Here is a 23,587-nt window from a genome sequence, read left to right on the forward strand (position 1 = left end):
CTGTTGTAGATATGTATATATGTTGATGTTAACAAAATTGTCTCATCCTATATCTACATTGAAAATATATATCGTTATGTATAAAACAAACTCGACATATCGCCCAGCGTACACACAGCACCAGTTAAGTTCACTCCTGGTTTCGAGCATCATGGGCAATTTGTTCAGATGTTGCCTTGTCATTGGCTGGTAATGAGCACCTGCCATTTCATGCAGTTTGAAATGATAGTGTCCATATTGTGTGCCGATTGCATATGCTGTAGGGTGCCTTTCACAAGTGTGCCAGAAATACCCCCAGTTCACGATGCCTTTGTGTGAATCTCGCATCTGGCTGCGGGCGCTTTTATGGAAGGTCTGTGCAGATCACAATTGGGGCTGTTGGTTCCTTTCTCAGCAGTGTCTTTGTGTGGACATTTTATAGTGCAAATGTAGCAAGAGCACTGAGAATATCCAGAGTGGGCATGTGAACTAGAGGAGCACGGTGTGTGTCAGTGTGCTATAACAGCGGTCAACCAGCGACAAGATATGATCCTTTAAAGCTGTGTCTTCTGCAGAGATGAAGCTACTCTGATGTCTTGAGGGCAGTGGGCCTCATTATGACCCCAGCACTAAACCATGGTGCTATTAGCACCATGGTCCATGCCGGGGTCCGCCATGGTGAATGGCGGAATTACCGCCCCATTCCAAGGTTGGCGGGCGGTAATTCCCCATTCACCATGGGCCCTTCCCCATTCCCATTTTTGCCCCATAAGGCTCAATGGGAATGGGGAAGGCGCTAAGTACGGTGCCGCAAATTGCGGCACCGTACTTAGCATCAAGGTCCCTTTGCGGCACCGTACTTTAACGGCTGGTAAAACCAGCCGTTAAGGTCGGGTCCCGCAAAGGGACCTCGTAATCAGGCGTTAAGGGTTTAACAGCGCTGACACCTTTTACGGCGCCGTTAAACCCTTAACGCCAGGGTCGTAATGAGGCCCAGTGTGTCCCTTTCAGGTCAGAAGAAAAAAAACAGGCTGTGCAAAGACCCTGCAAACATGCAAGTGATGGCTGGGGAATGGAGGACAGTAGATTAGATCAGCGAGCCCCCTGCTTCCCTCACCGAAGCTGGGGGCCCAGCCGGGAAACCCTTGTCAGGCACGAGCTACCTGCCAAGGCCCCAGTTTGAATTTCAACAAGCGGCGGCCGGGCCGGCCCGATTGATGAAATTCAATTGTTGAAATTCAAATTGGGGTCTTTTTTCACTGTGCCCTCACTCTCTCAGGCAGGGCATGCCTTTTCAACTAGCTGTGCATGCAGTACCAATGGCAAGCCCTGGACCCTGACTGCGGACCCTCACCCCTGTGCCGCTGTTCTGTGTCCACCTTTATGGTGCATTCTTCACTGCATTTGCTGTGCCCTTAGCTGGCCCCGGTGGCAGCATTGTGGCCCTGTGTATTGTGGCACTGTGGGTGAGCCCTGCGGGCAGACACCAGGCAGCACTGCAGAGAGAGTAGCCCAGGTGGGGGGCAGGGGAGTATCCAGCATTGCAAGAGTCGGGGGCGAGCCATGAAAAAAGTCCTGCTACTTTTCCCCCCAATTGCAGTGCGTGCAATTCCACACGGTCTCTTCTGCGCCCCCAAACTGCCCAACCCCGCCCCAATCTACTTTTTTGGTAGCATTAGTGGCAGATGGCATTTTAACACAAATCATAGGAAAATACTCAATGCCGGAAACTCATCTATTAGAGGTCTGTCCAGGCGCTCTGTGACAAAATACTTGCAAACCTCCTAATTTGCATATGGATAGCCCCAACAGAAATGACTTCACAGAAAAGGGCAGCGCAAGGAGCATCATCAGTCTTTGATACTTGAGGCACAATGACAGTGACTTTAGAATAAGTCGCCATAAGTAAGCCAAGTGGCAAATACCTTTGTGGTGCAACATACCTGAATTGCACTATTATAATATATGGAGCAACTCTATAGTCATAAAGCTTTCTTTAAAATAACAGCACGATCATTAGGCTTTTTTTTAAATAGCAGCATGATATATGAACATAGGCTATGAAGTGAATCACTTACAGAGCTGCAGATAAGACATACTGCGATTTAAATGAGATGCGCAGGATCACACACATTGGTTAAATGGAGAAACCGGGATGTGGACAATTTAAGCAACTGAGCACATCTTCCCAGGTTTAGTTGATTTAGATATTTGTTAACATTTTGCTTTACATTTTATGTGCTTAAATAATACTTTATTTATAGTAATGCCTTGGAAGCAAACCGTATTACATAATAACCTATAATTTCATAGTAAATTAACTATACACTATATACATTGTCATAGAAATATGTTGAGCAGTAAGAGAATGGCTTTAGTTTTATTCTCACATCCTGCATGTAAGTCACAATAGCATCATCTAGATTAATGTGAACCTAACAAATAGCCCTTGGGCTTTAAAGCCATAGTCACTATTGCATAAAGCATGCAACATGATATCCCGTCTCACTTCTGATCACCCCATTCACATTTCTAAAGGGACAAAAGTCCTTGCTTATAGTCCCTCCCACCTCCCACCGAAATGATGTGTTGACACAGACCAATGTGAGAGCCCCTCTGCTGCCCGCAGCTCCTTCGGACATTGTCCTGGCAGCGGGACACCTTTCCCGTTCGGAAAGGGTCAGGTATCCCGCTGCTAGGGCAATGAGCGTGCTGAGTAGGAACTGCTCAGCACATATTGTTCTGCCAGGAGGACACCTTTCCCGTTGGACCCCCTCATTGAGGTGCCTAACGGGAGAGGTGCCCACTGACAAAAGAGCCTCTGGGGGGCAGTGGTGTCTTTAGGAATCAAATTTGGGGGGGCACAGAGGGGGTCACACACAAAAGTAGGGGGGCAGCCTATAAAAGGACAATGGGTATGCTTTTCCCAAATTGAAGTGGGCAAAGTAGTCCACAGTGGCCCGGGAGGTAATTATTGTGCATTTATACAGCAAGCAATTCTGTTGTACATATGTATATATCTTGATGTTAATGATATTGTCTTATCCTATATCGATATTGAAAATATATATTGGTATATCGCCAAAACTCGATATGTCGCCCAGCACAGCACCAGTTAGGTTTACTCCTGGTTTCAGGCCTTCGTAGGCAATTTGTTCAGATGTTGCCTGCGGTCATTGGTAATGGACACCTACCATTTTATGCACTTTGAAATGATACAGTAATATTGTGTCCCAAACGCATCTGCTGTAGGGAGCCTTTCACAAGTGTGCCATTAATGACAACGGTTCACAATGTCTTTTTGTGCATCTCGCATCTGCCTGCAGGTGCTTTCCTGGAAGATCTGTGCAGATCGCAATTGGTCTGAGGGTTCCTTTCTCAGCAGTGTTGTTGGTGGACATTTTATAGTGCAAATGTAGCAAGAGCACTGAAAATATCCAGACGGGCATGTGAACTAAAGGAGCACAGTGTGTGTCAGTGTGCGCGCTATAACAGCGGTCAACCAGTGACAAGGTATGATCCTTTAAAGTAGTGTCTTCTGCAGAGATGGAGCCACTCCGATGTCTCGAGGGCAGTGTGTTCCCCTCAGGCTAGAAGAAAGAAAACAGGCTGAGCAAAAGGTTAAAAACGTGCAAGTGACGGTTGGGGAAAGGAGGACAGCAGATTAGATCACTGAGCCCCCTGCTTCCCTCAGTGGAGCTAGGGGCTTTGCCGGGAAACCTCTATCACGGTCGAGGAACCTGCCAAGACCGCAATTTGAATTTCAATAGTCAGCGGTTGGGCCACCGGATTGTTGAAATTCAAATTTCGGTCTTTTTTCACTGTGCCCGCACTCCCACAGGCAGGACAGGGGGCAGGGCTTGCCTTTTCACCTGGCTGTGCATGCCTACGCATGCATGCAGTAGCAATGGCAAGCCCTGGACCCCGACTGCTGACCATTGCTGTGTGCAGCTTTGTGGTCTGTTCTTCATTGCATTTGATGTGCCGCAGCCAGCCCCATTGGCAGAATTGCAGCCCTGTGTATTGCGGCCCTATGTGTGTGCCGTTTGGGTAGACCACAGGCAGAACTGCAAAGAGAGTAGCCTTGGAAGGGGGCAGGGAGTATACAGTATTGGAAGAGTGGCAGGGTGTGGGGGGGTGGTCATGGAAACAGGTCCTGCTACTTTTAACCCCAAATGCAGTGCATGCAATTCCATTCGGTCTCATTCGTGCCCCCCAACCCACCCACCCCTGCCCCAAACTACTTTTTTGGTAACATTAGTGGCAGATGGCATTTTAACACAACAAAATAAATAACACTCTAGAATCATTACAGAGGCAGAAAACTCTATTGACCAGGCACTCTGGGGAAAAATACATGTAAACCTCCTAATCTGCATATGTATTGCACCAACAGAAATGATGACACAGAAATGGACATCGCAAGGAGCATCATCAGTCTTTGATACTTGGAGGCACCATGCAAGTGACTTTAGAATAAATTGCCACAAGTAAGCCAAGTGGCAAATACATTTGTGGTGCAACATACCTAATTTGCACTATAATATATGGAGCAACTCTATAGTCATTAGGCTTTTTATAAATCACAGCATTATCTATGAACATAAGCTATGAAGTGAATCACTTACAGAGCTGCAGATAAGACACGGTGCGATTTGAATGATTTGCACAGGATGACACACTTTGGTTAAATGGTAAAACCGGGATGTGGACAATGTAAGCAACTGAGCGCATCTTTCCAGATTTAGCTGATATAGATATATTAAGGTTTTACTTTACATTTCATGTGCTTAAATAATACTTCATTTATAGTAATGCCTTGGAAGAAAACCACATAATAACCTTCCACCCCGCACTTCTCCTCCTTTGCCCTTCCCATGCAATTGCGCAATCTGAATGACATCCGGCCTAGTAGGATCGTTGTCCGTCTTCACTCTGTTCTCCCTCCCTTGCCTCGTCGCGCCTTGAAACACTTGTGTATAGGCGCGTTATAAATGCCATATCACATCATATCATAACCTATCCTTTCATACTAAATTAATTATACACTATATTCACTGTCATAGAAATATGTTGAGCAATAAGAGCATGGCTTTAGTTTTATTCTCCTCACCCTGCATGCACAATAGCATCATCTAGATTAATGTGAACCTAACACACCAACCTTGGGTTTTAAAGCAATAGTAATTTCATAAAGCATGCCACATTATGCACCCTTGCACCCTTCTCACTTCTGATCACTCCCTCCCATTCACATGTCTAAAGGGACAAAAGTCCCTGCTAATAGTCCCCCCCCCATCAGTGCCTTATGGCTCACATTGAAATGCTCTGTTGACACAGAGCAACGTCAGAGCCCCTCTGCTGCCCTGAGCCCCTTTGGACATTGTCCTGGCAGCAGGACACCTGTCCTGTTCAGGAAGGATAAGGTGTCCTGCTGCCAGGACAATGACTGTGCTAAGCAGGAATTGCTCAGCACACTTTGTCCTCCCAACGGGACTCCTTCCCCGTTGGGCACCCTCATTGAGGTGCCTAACGGGAGAGGTGTCCCACTGCCAAATATCCCGGTCTTGCCTGCCCTGCCCACCCTGCTTGGTATGCCACTGTAGGGGGGGGAAGAAAGTGGGGCACAGGATTTCATAGGAGGGTCCTGGGGGCCCCCTAGCCCCACCCTAGTGACGCCACTGGGAATAGAAAAGGGGAACTAGCCATAGAGGAATCAGTCCAGTAAGGGAAAAAACACGTCGGGTGAGGGGCAGGTAATATGGTTGTAGGTGTCTTCCTTCCTCCAGTGGTACAATCTGAGATAACAGCACTTGCTATGTGTTATGAAAGATGCAGACTCCATGGAACGCACCAGAGCCACAGGCAAGCTAAGTGGACATCTTCTTTTCACTTGTCACATGACGCTAGATGTGCCGGCACATCCAGCCTTAGGCTGCCCACTCTTTAAGTGTTGCCTAGATCACAGAGCCACACCCAGCCACACTCTCACGCATCATTGTATCAATATTCCACACCAACACTGCTGTTGATACTCTTGTTCAGAGGAGAATTGACAGGCATTTCGGGGCTGGTTAGCCCAGGTGGGTGGGACTAGACTGAGAGGCAAATGGATATTTCTACTCTGTGAACGTTTCAGTGAGCTAAACGTGGTTGCAGACCTTCCCGAGTGGTAAACCTCCCTTAGAACAGTGTTTGTTCTCAGTAGAGGGGCTCCCACAAATGTGTATAACTCCACACCAATATGTGTGACATCATCATCCGCTGTCACTAGGACACATGTACACAGATACAGAACACTGCACTCTGTCATCCGGCTTCTCCCACCCGCCACAGCTAGACCAACAGCTTCAGTCTAAGCTGGCCCCCAGGACTTAGGAGCACTCTACTTGTCCCCTTAAAGTTCACGAGTGCTAATGCAAAAAAATAAATAACAATTATAATGCCTTCTCATGACCACAAAACATCGGATCGTGGACTTCATTTTCTTTGGCATCACTTTTAAAGTATTATACTTTTTTTTAACTTCAGCGCTCTGATTTACCCTGTGTGTGCATTCCAGCACGTTCTGTAGCATTTTGTCAACAAAAAAAGAGGTTTGCCAGCATGTCGCGGAGGGCTGTCTGCTTCGAAATCAAAGTTCTTGGTGAGATTTAGCATTATACAATTTGTCACTCTCGGGCTGTGTTGGTTTTAACGTTGCTAAATGTCACCAGCATCAACCTACTTGTAGAGTAATCGCCAAGGCATCCAATTGCCTACATGCATTCATGCTCCAGCCTGAACTGTCTTGCAGGATGGACACCAAATGTTGTCTGGCATCTCTAATACAGCAGAGAGAAGGACAGTATAGGTTTGGGCCATGGTGAATTTGGGTGGTTGGTATAGTCATGTCAAGCCGCCGTGTAAGATCGCCCCTCTCTAATTTTGTTCGACCGAAGGCAAACCTCGTTTACCTTATCTTCTCATTCTAGATGCATATGCAACCCACTTGTTCAAAAGGGGTTTAATTAACATGTTACCTAACGCTGTCATCCATTCACCTCCTTCAATAAATATCAGTCAACCCTCATTAGTTCTTGAAAAAATGAGAGTCTTGGTAAATTCCCCTACCATGACTACCTGTTCGCAACATTATAACTGAGGTGACTGTTGCATGTGGGCCAAAATGTGGTCAAAAGCCTGCCTCCAGTATCCCAACTCCATACGAACCTGCACACAGTCTGCTTTGCCTTGCAATCTTACTCCAGTCACAATCTCGACTGCCACAGATCTATAATGTTCCGTTCACAACGCACAGGACAACTGCATAAGCACCATAGATTGTCAACATATAGTGACATATGGTTGCATGTCTTTATATCAAGGTCATATATAACGAATGCCCATATATTGAATCTTTTACCTTGAAAACCTTTATAGCAATGCTTTTTTTAGGGGGGAATGGGGGGTGTGCCCCTCCCCCAAACCCCTGTTTCCCACCCCTAAAAACCCATCCCGACTATTTCCCCAAACAATGAAACTCTTTACCCCACCCCAAATGCATTCACTATAAAGGACTTCAAGATAAAAAGATTCAATATATGGGGATTCAATATATAGGATTCGATATAAACAATGTATACTGTGACATACATTCCAGTGTTACAGAACATGCAGTAGATCCCAACAATAGTGTAGAAGCAATGATAGGGAAGGCAGCATGCCTTGCTATCACTACTACTAGATGCTCACATTTGAGTCATCAATTCGCAACAGCTGTTTCACCGCTACTATCTCCCTCCAAATAGCATCCGGTTGGAGCATATTCTCCCTCTTGAAATATACTGATCATTCAGACTACCTGGCACACATAACATTGGGATCATCAAACTAGCAAACCTCAAATACAAATAGAAACCCATTATTGCCACGTTAAGCAAATATTTACAAATCCTCATTGTGAATGATTCCCATGCTACAACTTAAGGGACTCATTTTCATGCAATTATTTCCAGCCTAGCCCAGTGCTGTCTGTGGCTTACTTCCACTGGCATGCAAATCAAACCTGGATCATGTCTATACACCCTTTGCTGGCATGAAGATACAGCTGTGAGCAAACAGTCAGCTTTTTTAAGAATGGCACAATAATGACCAAACCAAATGATGAACATCTGGAAGAATTTGCAGCTTTCAATCCATTATTATCGCAAAAATAGTGCAACATATTCTCCCGTCACTCTTTTCCTTACAACTCTACAAGATACTCTATTCCCAATGTGTAAACTCAACACCCCTCAGAGCCAACATTGAACAGGAGTACATGCCCTTTTTGAAAACCTTCTGTCTCGGGAGGATAGATCAGGGGCAATGCGCTCTCCTTGGAAGCAAGACAATGCGGAGAAACTCGGGTTCGATCCCCGGTTCCACGCTTAGAAACCTCTGGGTCTTAAGCGTGTTATAAATAACCAATTATAAAATTATAAAAAATTATAATTCCTGTCGACTTCTGAATTCATACTACAGGACCAAAGAGGAGACATGTAGAAAGAGAAGACATGTAGCTCCAAAAGAAAAAATGGGGATCATACAATACAAACATTGAGTAAAAAAAATAATCTACATGTGAAAATCAGCTGCATCTGGAAGAACAACAACCAGTTAATTTTCAAGGCCGACTGAGCTACCGGGACAATGGCACCCTCTGCCCGCAGTGAAAAACAGCTTGGTTAATCAATGCACTAAACTGCAACTGCTGAAATGTGACCTCGTCAACCCTGCAGTCTACTTGCTATCTGAAGACATTAATATACAGCTGATGTAAAGGGGCTCTGCCAACCCTCATCACAAACTGCCGACAATCCCATCCTCTTCCTCATCCCTGACACCTGCCATATTAAAATGTATAATGTAGGACATTTCCGGACGAATCTCCCACTGACCAACACAATAAAATTGTATCTAGAAATATTTTACTTTCTGGAAGAGCAGCAATTGACCAACATAGTTCACAAAGAAAGTATTACTAAACAGGTATCACCATTTTTATAGTGGAATCTAAGATACAGAGCACACACAAACATATCTTCCCAACAAGAGGTACATATTTAGAACCCCCCCTCCAAAAGCTATCTTTGATGCTGTAAAATCTTCTTTGAAACCATGTAAATCTCATTTGCTCCCACACCAACATGAGTTTGGTTGGTCGACCTGTCCCTCCCAGGAAAATCTTCCAAATCACAAAATATCTCAGAAGAATATGGCCCAAAGAATCAATGATTATACTAAACATGGGTCCGAGAACAGGAGCTCCCTAAATGCCAACCTCTCAAACCATGACTGAAAATTAACCAAGACTACATCATCTTTCTCAGAACAACTGAGGGACTGAAAAACCACTTAGTTAGAACTCACCCATGCCCCGAAATGTCTTTTACTGTGTGGATTTGCTTTTCGCTACATTACAATGGCTTGCAAGCCAATGCACACCAAACATCAGTATACATCCTCTATAACATTAGTGGTGTTTGTTCCACAAAAATGTCACTCTCCATATTCATCAACCCAAACCGTCTCCAACCTTGCAATGTTCCATCTACTGCAGAGGTTGAAGATATGTTCCACATACTCACAAGACTACAGGGCCCTATTTGTGTGTCTGGAGAGGCCTCTGTGTGCTCAACCAAGCATTCCTCTTAGTACATTGGCAGCATGCTATGTCTCAGTGCCAAAAACTCTGTTTTCACCCTCCAAGGCACTCACGCCTGTACCACCACACAGAACCCCTGTTATATGCAACACAACTCTCGAGGAAGACTCTGCAAAGGTCTATCAATCCTCATGTTTAACACTTATGAGAACACTGGCTGCAATCTCAAACCTGATGTCCAGGAATTATCTTGGTACCTCCAATATACTGGACCTTCCTCCACAACCTCAGCTGCCCAGTTAGATAAAGTCAGACCGACCCATGAAGCTCCCAGGATTGGATACAGCCAGCTGAATGATGTCAGCCATGTCCCCCAACCTTCCCTTATAACACCTTTCACAAAAAACAATGTCTTTGCTATCCAGTACCTCACATATTACTGCACTTCAGGCCTGCTGCCCATGATGTTCAGCTGACAGGCACCACCAGGGATTGCAATCTCATTCTCCAGTTTTAGTTTGATGCCTGGCGAATTATCAATGGTCAGCCCACTATGGAGTCCCACCTACATCAAACGTTATCCATCATCCACCCTCTCCGGTGAGACAAACATTGCAGTGGTTCCATCCTGATGCAGATAAATCTGTTCCCCATCCTTCTCCTATTTGGATGGCTGGTGTTTGAATTGAAAACCCACCCATCCAAATCCCCATGGCTCAATGTTCTTAAGCACACCCTGATGGACAACAAACTGTTGAACAATGCATTCGCCACATCACCATTCAGTTCAGATGCACTAGTTTTTCTTCCCTCATCATTCCTTGATGAAAAAGGTGGGAGGATAGGTCAGGGACAACATGGTCCCCTTGAACACTAGGCTACACTGAGCAGCAGAGGTTCAATACCAAGTCCCGCTCCTGCACCTAGAGGCTGGAGTCTGGCATGAAATGAGATATAAGATTTGTCTTCCTTCATTTTAAACAGCCTCACCAAACAAATTGTGTTTCAAAGCACCCACAGGGCAAAGGGAGGGAACATGAGAACAAAGGCAAATGCAATACGCTGATGAACAGGAAAGGGCGGTCCTACTAGGCCTTGTGAGCATTGAGAACGTGCGTGTGCAATATTATTCATAATGTACAAGTAGGCCTTGGGTGAGATGATGAGAGATATGAATTCAAACCCCAAAAATTTGCCAAGGAAATGCTGTCTCTCATTAATATGTCCACGACAGAAGATATTATACATTTAGTTGACTGCCTTTGAAAAATACAACCTTGAATGTCTGACTTCTATGTAATAGTCTACACTCGAAATGAGGGAGTGTCCTTTCATCTCCTCACCACCCTCTAAGCTTACTCTGAGGTCAGAATGATAGCTCTCACTGAGATAGGAATCACTCCCACCTTCCGCACAGTTGCCAGATTACAGGGCTTTAGCCTGAACAAGCAGCTACTTGAGTGAGTGAGTGAATGAGTAAGTGAGTGAGTGAGTGAGTGAGTGGAATCATGTATAAACTGAACTGTGAGCTAAGTTTTCTCTTGGCACTGCTTAATCTCCCCATCAGGAATATGGTGAAAGTTGCCCACTGTGTGCTGAGGAATATAAAGCCTTTCTTTCCAGAGTAAGGTCAATGGTTCAGGGGTTCAAGCACCTCCATAATCCTCTTCCGATGAGACTATGGCAAAGCCTTCCTTGATAGTCTCCTGAAATTTGGCTCGGTACCAATGAAACCACAAGTCGCTTCCCGTCTGATTTGAATACGTTAACCACATCCCTCCAGTCCTCATTCATTTTCAATGGCTTCCGATCGAAGCCTGCTGTATATTCAAGCTGGCCTGCATTACCTGTAAACCCCTCCCATTAAACACCCCGCGATGCTTTTATGACAAACTCGCCATATCAGAAGGGCGAAGAGCCCTCTGCAATTGCGACCACCTACACCTTAGAACGTCCTATTCCAATTAACACTGAATCAATATTTTTCTGCATATGCTTCTGGAAAACTGTACCTCTGATCTATGATGGGCTCCACCCCTCACCATGTTCAGGAAAATACTCAAGACACTAGTGTGGGAGGAAGTAACTGATCCAAATAATATAATTTTCAGAATCCAAGTCTGTGAATGGCAATTTACCAGCTATGTAGATCCAGAAAATGTATAATTAGTATTAATGCACTGCTGGCTTTCACCACTTTAGCACACCTTTCTCCCTTATCATATCATGTCATTTCGGCTACCATTCTCCTACCAAGCATTAAGGAAAACAGTCTCAGCCTGACAGCCTAAATACTTTGCTGGCATCACTAGAGCTTTCCTCCAATGAGCGGATGCTTTAAATATTCGTTTCTGTGGGGTATGATGTTTGTGCAACAGCTCTCTTTGTTATTTAGTCAGCCGCGCGCCACTATCACATGTGGACTACTGACTACCTACCCCCCATATAGACTGCTGTCTCCTCAAATTTCATTTCCTCGTCCCTCTTGAATACTGTTGGCTAACTTGTTTCATTCCTTAACCTGGTTATCCCTGTGCCTCGCTAGAGAAACCCTTTCACTCGCCCTTCCCTGGAATGCTGTTGGGTCCCTCATCTGACCCTAACATGGAATGCTGTTTGCTCCATTGCCTGCTTCCAACTAATTCTGCTCTACGCATTACAGCAATTGGGATAATCTCCCATCCTAGGCTGGTCTGATGCATCCCTCCATCCTTTCCTAACCATCACCCTAGATTCTAATGTTAATGGCTTAAATGTTTGAAGTACATGTCCTCCGCCAACCACCAAAGTCAAGACCCTGTACCCTTCACCACCCTATCAGACGTGATGCAATGATATTTGACCCTCCTTTGATTAATTAATAGAACTGAATATGTCACATTATTCTGTCACTGCAATTTATTACGTAGGTTGTGCACACTCATCCTGTTTAATATTCTACCCCTATGTAAATACGTGATTTCTCTAATATACACAATATTGTATTCTCTCCTTTATTCAATGATTTCTGCTAGGGTTTCTTCACAGACTATGTGCCTTCTCTTCCTGGGTTCATCCAGTGCTTAATTTGTGGAGGTGTTTGCCAGGGCTCAGCCCTGGCACTTATTTTTGAGCCCAGGCACTTATTGTCTCAGACTCCCTTTAATTATGGACTAGTGATAGTCAGTGCATCCATCTACCACAATGAGGAGGTGCCAGCTGTAGTGCAACCCCAAATATGGCAACACTGTTGGGAGCAACTATGGATGGTGGCAACAGTGATGAGGAACTGCCCACCCGCTGTGTCACAGGAGTGCTAGAAAATATTTGGGCACTGGCACTTATATGTTTTTACAAATTAAGCACTGGGTTCAACTTCTTCGTTCATGCATTTGACTTAACCTGTAACCATCTGATGAAGATCTATGCGACCTGTCCCGAGCCGAAGTTTCAGAATGTGACCCCCATCACAGGAGCAGGAGCTCCTAACACTGCAGGAGCAGTGTCCCAGGCCGCTGGAGACTCTGGTGCAGCAGCCCGCTGCAAGGTAAGCCTGGGGGCTTCATTGTATGCATATCCGCATACCCGCCAACTGAATCTTAAATATTGCATCACCGTGGCAGAACGCGCTACTACAGCAGTATACTTTAACTGCTTCCATCACTGAGGCTACTACCATCTACATTGAGATTTGCCTGTATAGCTTTTGTTACAAATTGCCTAAAGCCACCAATAAGGTACACGAGGCAAGAAACCTCCAAGATGGCCGCCCGCATATTCGGAGCGGCACCCTCATCCTGAGGCCAAGCCAGGTCCTGCAGCCAGACCCGATTGGTTGTCGAGTGCTTCTTTAGCACCAATCACGAGCCGGCAGGCGTGAAGCTGGCCCGCAACACAAAGGCACGAACACTAAGGCTCACTTCCTGTCCTGAGCCTGTCCTGAGCCTGTCCTGAGCCTGTCCTGGCCTTCCCAGCCATCAGCTCGGACCCCTGCACGTCTCTAACGCGGTACCATGACCTTAGCTGCACATTACAGGTACCGTTACTGAACTGTCTGCTACTCCTGTCACTGACATTAGTGCCCTCTCTGCACGCACACCTCCTAACTTTCATTTGTGTCTTTGGTGCCCAACTAGATACACGCCCGTTCCCACCTCCCCACACTGAACTGTACTATTGCCCACCCTATTTGCGCAATACCCTCGCTTATGCTATCCGTATCTGCTACTTGCTGCATGTATCATGGCGCAGGTGTTCCATTAAACTGTTAATCTTGCACTCTTTTAAAGTCCACTCACGTTGTGCTTTTGCAGGCTGACTCTTTGTGCCTGTTTATGTTCCCTGTTAGCCAATTGAAGTGCATAGCCCATTCATTGTGCCTCTATAGGTTGCCATTCTATGCCTGTTGCATATGTTCCCTGCTAGTCAATTGAAGTGCAATTGAAGTGCATAGCCCATTCATTGTGCCTCTATAGGTTGCCATTCTATACCCGTTGCATAGGTTCCCGTCAATTGAAGTGCATAGCCCATTCATTGTGCCTCTATAGGTTGCCATTCTATGCCTGTTGCATATGATCCCTGCTAGTCAACTGAAGTGCATAGCCCATTCATTGTGCCTCTATAGGTTGCCATTCTATGCCTGTTGCATATGTTCCCTGCCAGTCAATCGAAGTGCATAGCCCATCTTATCCTCTAAAATGCATTGTACCCTTGGTCACCCACACTACTTATCCTCATATGCTAGTACCTTAAAGCACGCACACCTGCCTACCCTACATCTCGCCACTTACCTACTGCTCAACCTTCAAGCCCTAACCGGGTCACCGCTCTGCCCTATCACCGCCCAGCACTACATCCCGCCCTTTCCTACAATTTGTACAACCTTACCTCACAAACTACTTCCTTCATTCAGCATTGCAGGTCCCAATCCTTATCTAAACGCACCAGCCCTTTGGCTACAACACTTCACCACCAAACCGACCCCCAATCAACCATGCCCTACTCTCATCAGGAACTCCAGGCTCGGCTCGTGCCCACACCACTTACTATGCCTCCAATCTACAACACTCAATAACATAGCTACACCCTTCAGACACCACACTGTGTCTGACACAGGCATATTGAACCCCGTTTTGAGTTCTCACTCCTCTTCATCTCAGGCACTTATCGTTGCTAATAATCCACCACTGTCTCTCCTGACCAAATTGACCACTCCTAACCTATCCAATCAACCGTTTGTCACTTCAGTTAGAAACCAAAGATTAGCCTCCAGATGTCACCACTGGTCCTATCACCTGAACAACCCCACTATCGACAAAATCACCAACCCTAGCGATAATACAGATACTGCCCCTTCGGCTCCTAAAATTGACCCGTCCCTTCCTGCTCATAATTCCAACATTGTCTCAAAACTCAAAGGCGCGCTCATTAACGCACGTTCTGTCCCAGCGCATGCCTTAGATATTGCGGATTTCATCGTCACCTTGACTTTCTTGCAATCACGGAAACTTGGCTGCATGCGGCTTCGGGCCCTACCCTGACCCTGGCCATCCCTGACAACTACTCCATTATCAGGTGCGACAGGGACACTAATCAAACTAAGGGGTGAGGATTAGCCTTCATATTTAAGAGGTTTCTTAATCTCCGAGCTATCAACAGCCTACGGCTGCCATCAGCGGAACTACTTTCTATTAAACTGCCGATCTCACCTAATCACACCACCACAGTGCATCTCATCTACAGGCTCCTGGCCCTACCACTTCATTTGTGGAGGACATTTCATCTATCCTAGCTAGTAGCACCAAGCCCAACTCTCAAATCATCATACTTGGCGACCTCAATTTAGGTTACCAGGACACGAATGATGCCAAAGCCAGCGACTTATATAGTGTTCTGGCCGACTTTGGCCTTACCCAACATATTAGAGAGCCTACCCATATCAAGGGTCGCTCCCTTGACTGGGTCTCAGACAAACTGTGCGCTCAACGTAACCTATGTGTCTCCATGTGCTTGGTCTGATCATCATAAAATACTATTCTCCATTAACTCCAGTCCACCTACAGACAAACCCAACAAGAAAGATATTACGGCTGAGAAACTACTCCCACTTATCCTCCCTCTACTGAACACGGCATCTTCCACTTGCTCGGACCCTACAGTTCTAGTAGATACCTACAACTGCGCCATGTTAAAAGCTTTCAACACCATTGCCCCTCTCAAACTGCGTAAACAAAAACCTTGTAACCACCTTAATTCCTGGTCCCCACACTTACGTGAACTGCGTAAAGAAAAAAGAAAAGCTGAGGCCCATTGAAAAAGTTCACCCTCTCTAGTCAACAAAAATAACCTTACCAAGCCTCCCATACCTACAAACAAGACATCCTAGCTGCTAAAAAAGAAGTGTACAACAAAAGGATCATACAAGCACAATCAACCACCAAGGAACTCTTTAAGATCCTCAAGGAACTAGAGTCTTCAGTTGCCCCGCTTGATACGTGCACCCCTGACACTGAGTGGTGTTCCAATATTCAAAAGGCACTATTAGACAAAATTGCCTTGCTGCAAGCCAAAATTAATATTAAAAAAGCCACCTTTCTAACTCAGCGGGTAAACCCCATCTTACAAAACCCCCTCTCCTAAGCACTCCTTCAAACCTTCTAGCTTCTCACCCCTTACTATTAAGGAAGTCGAAAATATTATCACGAAGCTCAAGCCCTCCAATTGCCAAGGAGACGCCTGCCCTGCACCGCTCATAAAGGAAGCTGCGCATGAACTCGCCCCATTCATTACCTCCTTCATTAATGCCTCCTTCAAATCGGGCACTGTTCCTGACAACCTCAAGGATGCGTGGGTCATCCCTTTAATCAAAAAACCTAATCTCGATCCCAGTAATCCTTCCAAATACAGGCCCATCACCACGGTGCTTACCTATTTAAAATTCTGGATCGAGCGGCTTAGCTCCAAATCAAAGACTACCTTGATACCAACAACGTATTAGGGCTAAGACTATCCGGTTTCCATCTCAGACAAGGCAAGAGACAGCCTTGATCGATCTGAAAACCCAAATCGAGGACCTGAAAGACAAGAGCAAACAAGCGCTCCTGCTCCTCCTTGATCTTTCAGCAGCCTTTGATTTGGTCGATCATCAAATCCTCTGCCATCACCTCAAGATTGCTGCTCACTTCTCTGACGCAGCTACATCCTGGATCAGCTCCTTCTTGGCAAACAGATCCATGAGGGTCTTCTCTCCCTTAGCCGCAGCTGACCCAGCACATGTCCCGTGCGGAGTCCCACAAGGTTCTTACGTATCTCCCACGCTTTACAATGTGTTTACTAAACCGCTCTTTGATATACTTGACTATCTGGGTGTCTCCTACACTAATTATGCGGATGACACCCAGATACTCATCCCTATCACTGGCGACTCTGTAACCGATGTCAAAGCACTTAATGCAGTCTACACTGTCATCCAGGCCTGGATTGCACATCATGGGCCCTGCCTTAATGATGAAAAAACTGAGGTACTCATCCTTGGCTCTCATTCCAAACTCACTAAACTTGACCCCAAATACAAATCCTTCATTATTGATGGGAACAATATCAAAGTCACTAACGTCACTAAAACACTTGGAATCTACCTAGACTCTACGATCTCTCTCAATAGACAAACCAATTCAGTAGTTTCAGCGTCATCTTATACTTGTAAACTTATCACAGCGTGCCATCCCTTTTTGACAACGGGCAACTGTTTGATCCTCGGCAGAACCCTCATCATGTCCAAAATTGACTATTGCAACGCCCTTTACTTAGGGACCAGTCAAAGAAACCTTAATAAACTCCATGTCACTCATAACAATGCCATAAGGGCAGCTCTCAACGTTCCCAGGCGCTCCCACATCTCCTCCACCAGATGCAACTTGCATTGGCTACCCATCAGACAGCGCATATCCCTCAAAACACTTGTTCTAACTCACAAGGCCCAGAACAATGCAGCACCTGCTTACTTGCCCACACTCTTCACACAACATACAGCAACCAGACCCCTGAGATCTGCACAGGTTCACACAGTAACTATTCCCAGTTACAAGCTACAGACAGCCGGAGGCTCGAGCTTCCCAGTCCTTGCGGCTAAGCTCTGGAACTCCCTAACCAATGCTCTCAGAAATGTTCCTTCCATCCACTCCATCAAAAATAAAACCAAACTGTGGCTTGATGAACGGGATGCCCTCGCCACCTCACTTTAATCCATGCAGCTGTTAATCCTCTCACCTGCGAACTGGCTGCACATTGTATATACTGTATACGTAGGTCTGTTCTGCTCTTCTTTATGCAATGTTCTTATCCATTTTGTAAATATGTGTAAACTGTACATGTATCTATTACTGCCTTTCTAAACATGCACCCAGATGCCCCAGGGCAAGGTGCGCACCACAAATAAAACAAATACAAATACTTTGAAAGTTTGTTTATTTGTTTAATTATATTTCTAAAGTGCTTTACTCCAAAGCGCTGTACAGAATTAGTGAGATGGTACAAATAGAGAAATGATGAACAGTACATGTATCAAGAAGAACAGAGGGAAGAGGCAAAACAAAAGATTAGCCATAAAGATTGAAATATCAAGATGATCCGATTAACTGTAAAAATGATGGCCTAGCAACACAATTGAGCCAGAGAATAAATTGAGATTCATAATTAATAAAAAGGAGGACACGACTGAACCTGAGAGAGGGCGGGAATAAAGAAAAAAGTGGCATCAGAAAAACAGAGGTAGGAACCAATTGCGATCAGCCAAATAAGTCTAAGTGGCACTAGAAGCCACAACAAGGAAAGCAGGTCCCTCCACCAAAAGAACTAATGCCCATTGTCAATGCTTGGGGCATTCATGTATTTTTCCATCTCAGCATCATATGTTCAGTTAGCCCAATACATGGTATCAACACACGAACCTGCGTGATGTTTTAATGGACAAGGACATGTTTAGTTTTCTCCTTTTTACTATACAAGCACAAATGTTAAGAGCATAGGAAGGAAGGCAGAGATTATGTACCTCTAGGGTCCAGATTACAGAGTTTTGCGCCGGTGCAAGTGCAAAGTTTGCACAGTGTGACCACTAGGGCAAACTTTGCCCTATTTCTAAAAACACTGGGACATATTCGAAAACAATTGCACCAAGTGGTCGAAGTGTACGAAAATAAGTAGTGGAACTATGTTCCCTGTTGGCCTGCACCCACTCCCCACAAACCCCATCACAACGTCCCCTCCCAGACACAATACACACCACCAAACAGTTTCACCTGCTGTTTAAGGGAATGTTCAGTGCAGTGCACTGAAAGTGCAAGTTTCAACCACTTCCTACAATTTTATTTTAAAACGAAACCATTCCGGAACCGTTTCTTTTTAAAATAAAAGTATAGGAGCTGTAAAAGGTAATTTCAAAAAGTAGAGGAGCACCGCTCCCGACCGCTCCCGCTCACTTCGACCAATGCACCATGAGAAGTGCAGTTTGGCATGTTACAAGCACCAAAGCAAAAATTGCCCTATTCCAAAAAAGATACATTTTCAATGCATTTTTGAACCAGGGAAAAGTTTGCCGTAGTGCTAATGAACACCATTCCGTATTAGCACTAGGTGCAAAACTACAGTGGAAATGTATTGTTTTTTCACAAGATCAATGTTTGCTCTAATGCATATAACATGCCAAAATGCACTTGTCATGGTGCAATGGTTTTCTAATATTTACATATGTTTTTAGAAATATGGCAAACTGTGCCGTATAGTGCTAATACATGCTGTTTTGCACTTGCACTGGTGCATAATTTCTGTAATCTGGCCCCAGGTATTGATGTTATGTTTATTATGGACCATATGAGCATTTGAGCCACTCCATACCACGAGGCTGTACACAATGCCCACACTGCCCACTGGAGAGAAACCTATTTCGGCCTCCAGTACCCACCCTTCGTTTTTTGTTAGAATAGTCTGAAATTCAGATTAAATACAGAGCTTGGGCTGCACTTCTGCAGAACGCATAACCCCTTTGAATTGTTTGGGAAGAAAGGAAGGATGGAATGCTTACACCTCAGTTGGAGATCCCTTATCATAAATGTGTGCTACGTGCAGTTTTTACTGTATCAACTGGATTGACATATTGTGAAGTGTTGCAGCAACAGTAACTCTTCTAACTCCCCCTGCGCCCCTGCTCTGAAAGCCCATACAATTCAGGTAAAGGCCACTAGCATGGACCCTTATGTCAGATCGATCATCAGTCAGAGACATTCCATCAAATCATCACCTTCCCTCCCTTTAAAATCAAGCATCACATGACTATTATTATTATTACTATTATTAGAGATATTAGCCTCTGCAGGCTGTTTGAATGATTTTAAGATTTTACATTTGTAGCTGAGGCATGCAACCAATAAAGCTTAAAATGCTCTTGATCTCTTTATAATGATTGATAATGTTAAAACACATCTTCAAGCCCACACATCCAGGATTCTAAATGATGTCCAAATGAATGGTGAATCCCCTAACACTCCATCTTTATATATAAAGCTGAAGTTATGCATGTGTGTGTGTATTTTTGTCCGGCTATACAAATCCACACTATTTAACCCATATCCACCAGATTTTGCATGGATTCCTATTTTGTCTGGGGCAAGAACGTAGTCTATGGTTGGATGCAAAAATGTTATATGCAAAAATAAGGTTTATGTGTATGTGTATACACTTGTCCGGCTATCCAAATCCACACCGTTGAACGCACTGCTCCCAAATTGTGCATGGATTCCTCTTTTGTCTGGGGCAAGATTGTAGTCTATGTTTGGATGCAAAAAATGTGTACTCCGTAGACACCCTCATTTACTGATGCTCATCCCGATTTACTACAGTAGGTACAAGAAGGTGGCAAAATTTGGAAAAGTGTCTGAAGCAAAATGTTCAATATGTTGGTTATTCCTTTAAAATGTATTACTACTGTATACAGTTCAAAACTGTTTATTAAAGAATTTTAAAAGGGAATTACATTTTTTAAAAAAAGTATCACGCCACTCCAAATATCGGAAATAGCAAGGTTACAGTTTACTTAAAGGAATAGTGCGCTCAAAAATATTATTGCCCCGAGGATTCAGGGCATGTGTTTTTAAGCATACGTTGATCGATCATACAAACTTTTCCAATGCACCTTACCGTAGTTTTCCTCATTTTTACACATGCGAAATCAGGCAGCAGGGCGCGGCCATCTTGTGATAATCTTATCCGTTGCCACATCGCCCTAAGGTGAACTGCCCTGGCGGAACTAATTCATATCCCCCGGTCCCGAGGCTGACATCACTAGACGCGTACAGCCCATTTCACAACGCCAATGCACGTCTCATGTCAACATTCTCTGCAAATCAGCTAATGACGTATCTCCATGGAAATGGCAGGACGCCTCTTTCCTCAATAAGTATAAACAAACCGCTTCTCATCAGACAACATCAGATTTGCTTTCCAATTGTTTCCGTGGGAACATATACTATTACTATCATTACTATTGATTTTTATTTTGCGCATTATGGCAACAATACAGCACTACCAGTACGAGCCGGTGTATTCTGAGGCTGAATTACTAGAAAGAGAAAGATGCAGAAACGATGGGGCGTTGGATGACAGTTGGGAGGACGAATCACCAGATCAAGAGCCTGAGCCTAGTTGCATGGACGACATCTCCATCTGGTGTACCTGCAATTGGTGCAAGGTAATGCCAACCGAGGAGGAGAACTGCTGCTGCTGCCGAGAGAACTCGGGATGCTTGTCCTACATATCGGAAGATGAGACACGGCTGCAATGCGTTACCAATCTGCATGACTTCAGGGCAGCCTGCCTCACACGGTCCCTGTTGAGGATTATGATGGTACTTTTGCACGTACTTCGCAAAACAGTTCGCCCTCGCAATCCAAGTAACGAGTAAGAGTGCTATACATTTAATATAACTTATGCCACTAACATTTCATGGTTGTCTCCTCTATTTTTGTAACTTTGGTCTATCACTGCCAAATGAATGTAGTCTTGCAATTCTATACATCATTCACGATTTGGGGAAATCAAGGTGGTCATCTTAGGTTTATTTCATGTACAACCATGAAGCAATATTCCTTTGTGTCCCAAATATAATGGAATGCATAGTTGTTCACTCTTGTAATGTGTCTACACTTTAAAGCCCAAGTGGATTGATCCGTGAAGTAATATTTGTACTGGCAACAATGCCATAGGATACAAGATTTCATTTTCAACTAAGGTTTAATACACTTATCTTGTTAATTTAAAAACAGTTTGTATCTTTCTCTACCACAGGTGGTACAGGCTGGTGACCTATCGTTTGTTTGCATGGTGGCTGCATGGGAGGCTTGGACACCGCGTTTGACGAGTAATACCCGCCTGTGTTGTTGGTGCCATTAGAGAAACTGTCCCCAATGACAGCGGTCAGTACAGGGGATTTTCCCACACTGTGCTGCAACCCGAAGTTTATAATGTGTAGTTAATTTGTGCCATCAAAATTAGCAACTAAATAAAATACAAATAAACCTTTATGAATGGTTGTTTCCATTTATCAGTGGATCAAGTGTGTCTCCATTCAGCAGTGTTCCGGCCCTTGTCTGCACACCTCATGCCCCTCCATCCCCTCTCCATTATCAACGGCAGTTCGCACCAGTGGATGTGTGCTGCCAATTCGGGCTGGCAGGGGTGGGAACTGCCATGGTGCCAAACACCATGTACACTTCAAAGGTATCTTACATGCAGGGCCCATTGTTCACATGGCCTCCGCAGACCCAGTGTCTCCAGGCATGCCCCCGTGAAGCACACTGTGCCCCCACAATACACATAAGTGTGTCTCCATTCAGCAGTGTTCCGGGCATCGTCTGAACGCCTCATGCCCCTCCATCCCCCCTCCATTATCAACGGCAGTTCGCACCAGTGGCCGTGCCCTCCCAAGGGGGCTTGCGGGGGTGGTAACGGCCAAGGTGCCAAACATTGTGTACACTTCAAAGGTATCTCACGCATAGGGGCCATTGTTCACATGGCCTCCGCACACCCAGTGTCTCCAGGCATGCTCCCCTGAGCCCCTGCAATCCACATAAGTGTGTCTCTATTCAGCAGTGTTCCAGGCTTTGTCTGTATGCCTCATGCCCCTCCATCCCCCCTCCATTATCAATGGCAGTTTGCACCAGTGGCCGTGCCCTCCCAAGGGGGCTTGCAGGGGTGACAACAGCCAAGGTGCCAAACACTGTGTACACTTCAAAGGTATCTTATGCGCAGGGGCCATTGTTCACATTGTTAGACCAGAAAAGTAATTCCATAGTCGAATGATACGTATAGTATGTTGGCCAGAAGCAAATCGCATCATGTGACAAACATCGCAATCCAAGAATGGTCAGTGTAACCAAAGGGCGTCCATTTTCTGAAATGTCGGCCATTTGCTTTTTGTTTTCTCTGTTAAACGCTTTGCAAATATATTCTGTGATTTAGATTTGCGCACAGTGCGAGGCCACGGCTTGAACTTTGAAATGCTAACGTAGACAGGAATGTCAAACTGTGCAGAAATACATTGTTTTTCTCTCTCACATAGTCCTTGTAGTCGAGCAGAAGCCACATCTAATCAGTAGTCCAGGTGCCGGTTTGTCTTGCAAGCACTGTTGTAAAAGGCAGTTAAACATGAATTGTATTCGCCTAGCGGTGCTCCCTCGCAGTGTAAGTGACTTCAATACGGTACTCCAAGTAAGTCAATGCCTAGTTTGGGATGCCCAATGAAAGCCCTTATTTATATATTTTTATGTCAAAGTTCTTAAATCTGGACGATGAACCCTTATATGACGCCCCTCTCTTTGAATCCCCTTGACCTCACTGAGCCAAGAAGTAGGTTTGTTTTGCAAATTAAAAGGTTTATTTGAATAATTAAACAATAGATATATATATCACACTTTTATGAATAAAATAATATTTGATAGCACACTTATAAGT

The sequence above is a fragment of the Ambystoma mexicanum genome, chromosome 7p (assembly GCF_040938575.1).
Source record: "Ambystoma mexicanum isolate Mex_15411 chromosome 7p, UKY_AmexF1_1, whole genome shotgun sequence".
Lineage (NCBI taxonomy): Eukaryota > Metazoa > Chordata > Amphibia > Caudata > Ambystomatidae > Ambystoma > Ambystoma mexicanum.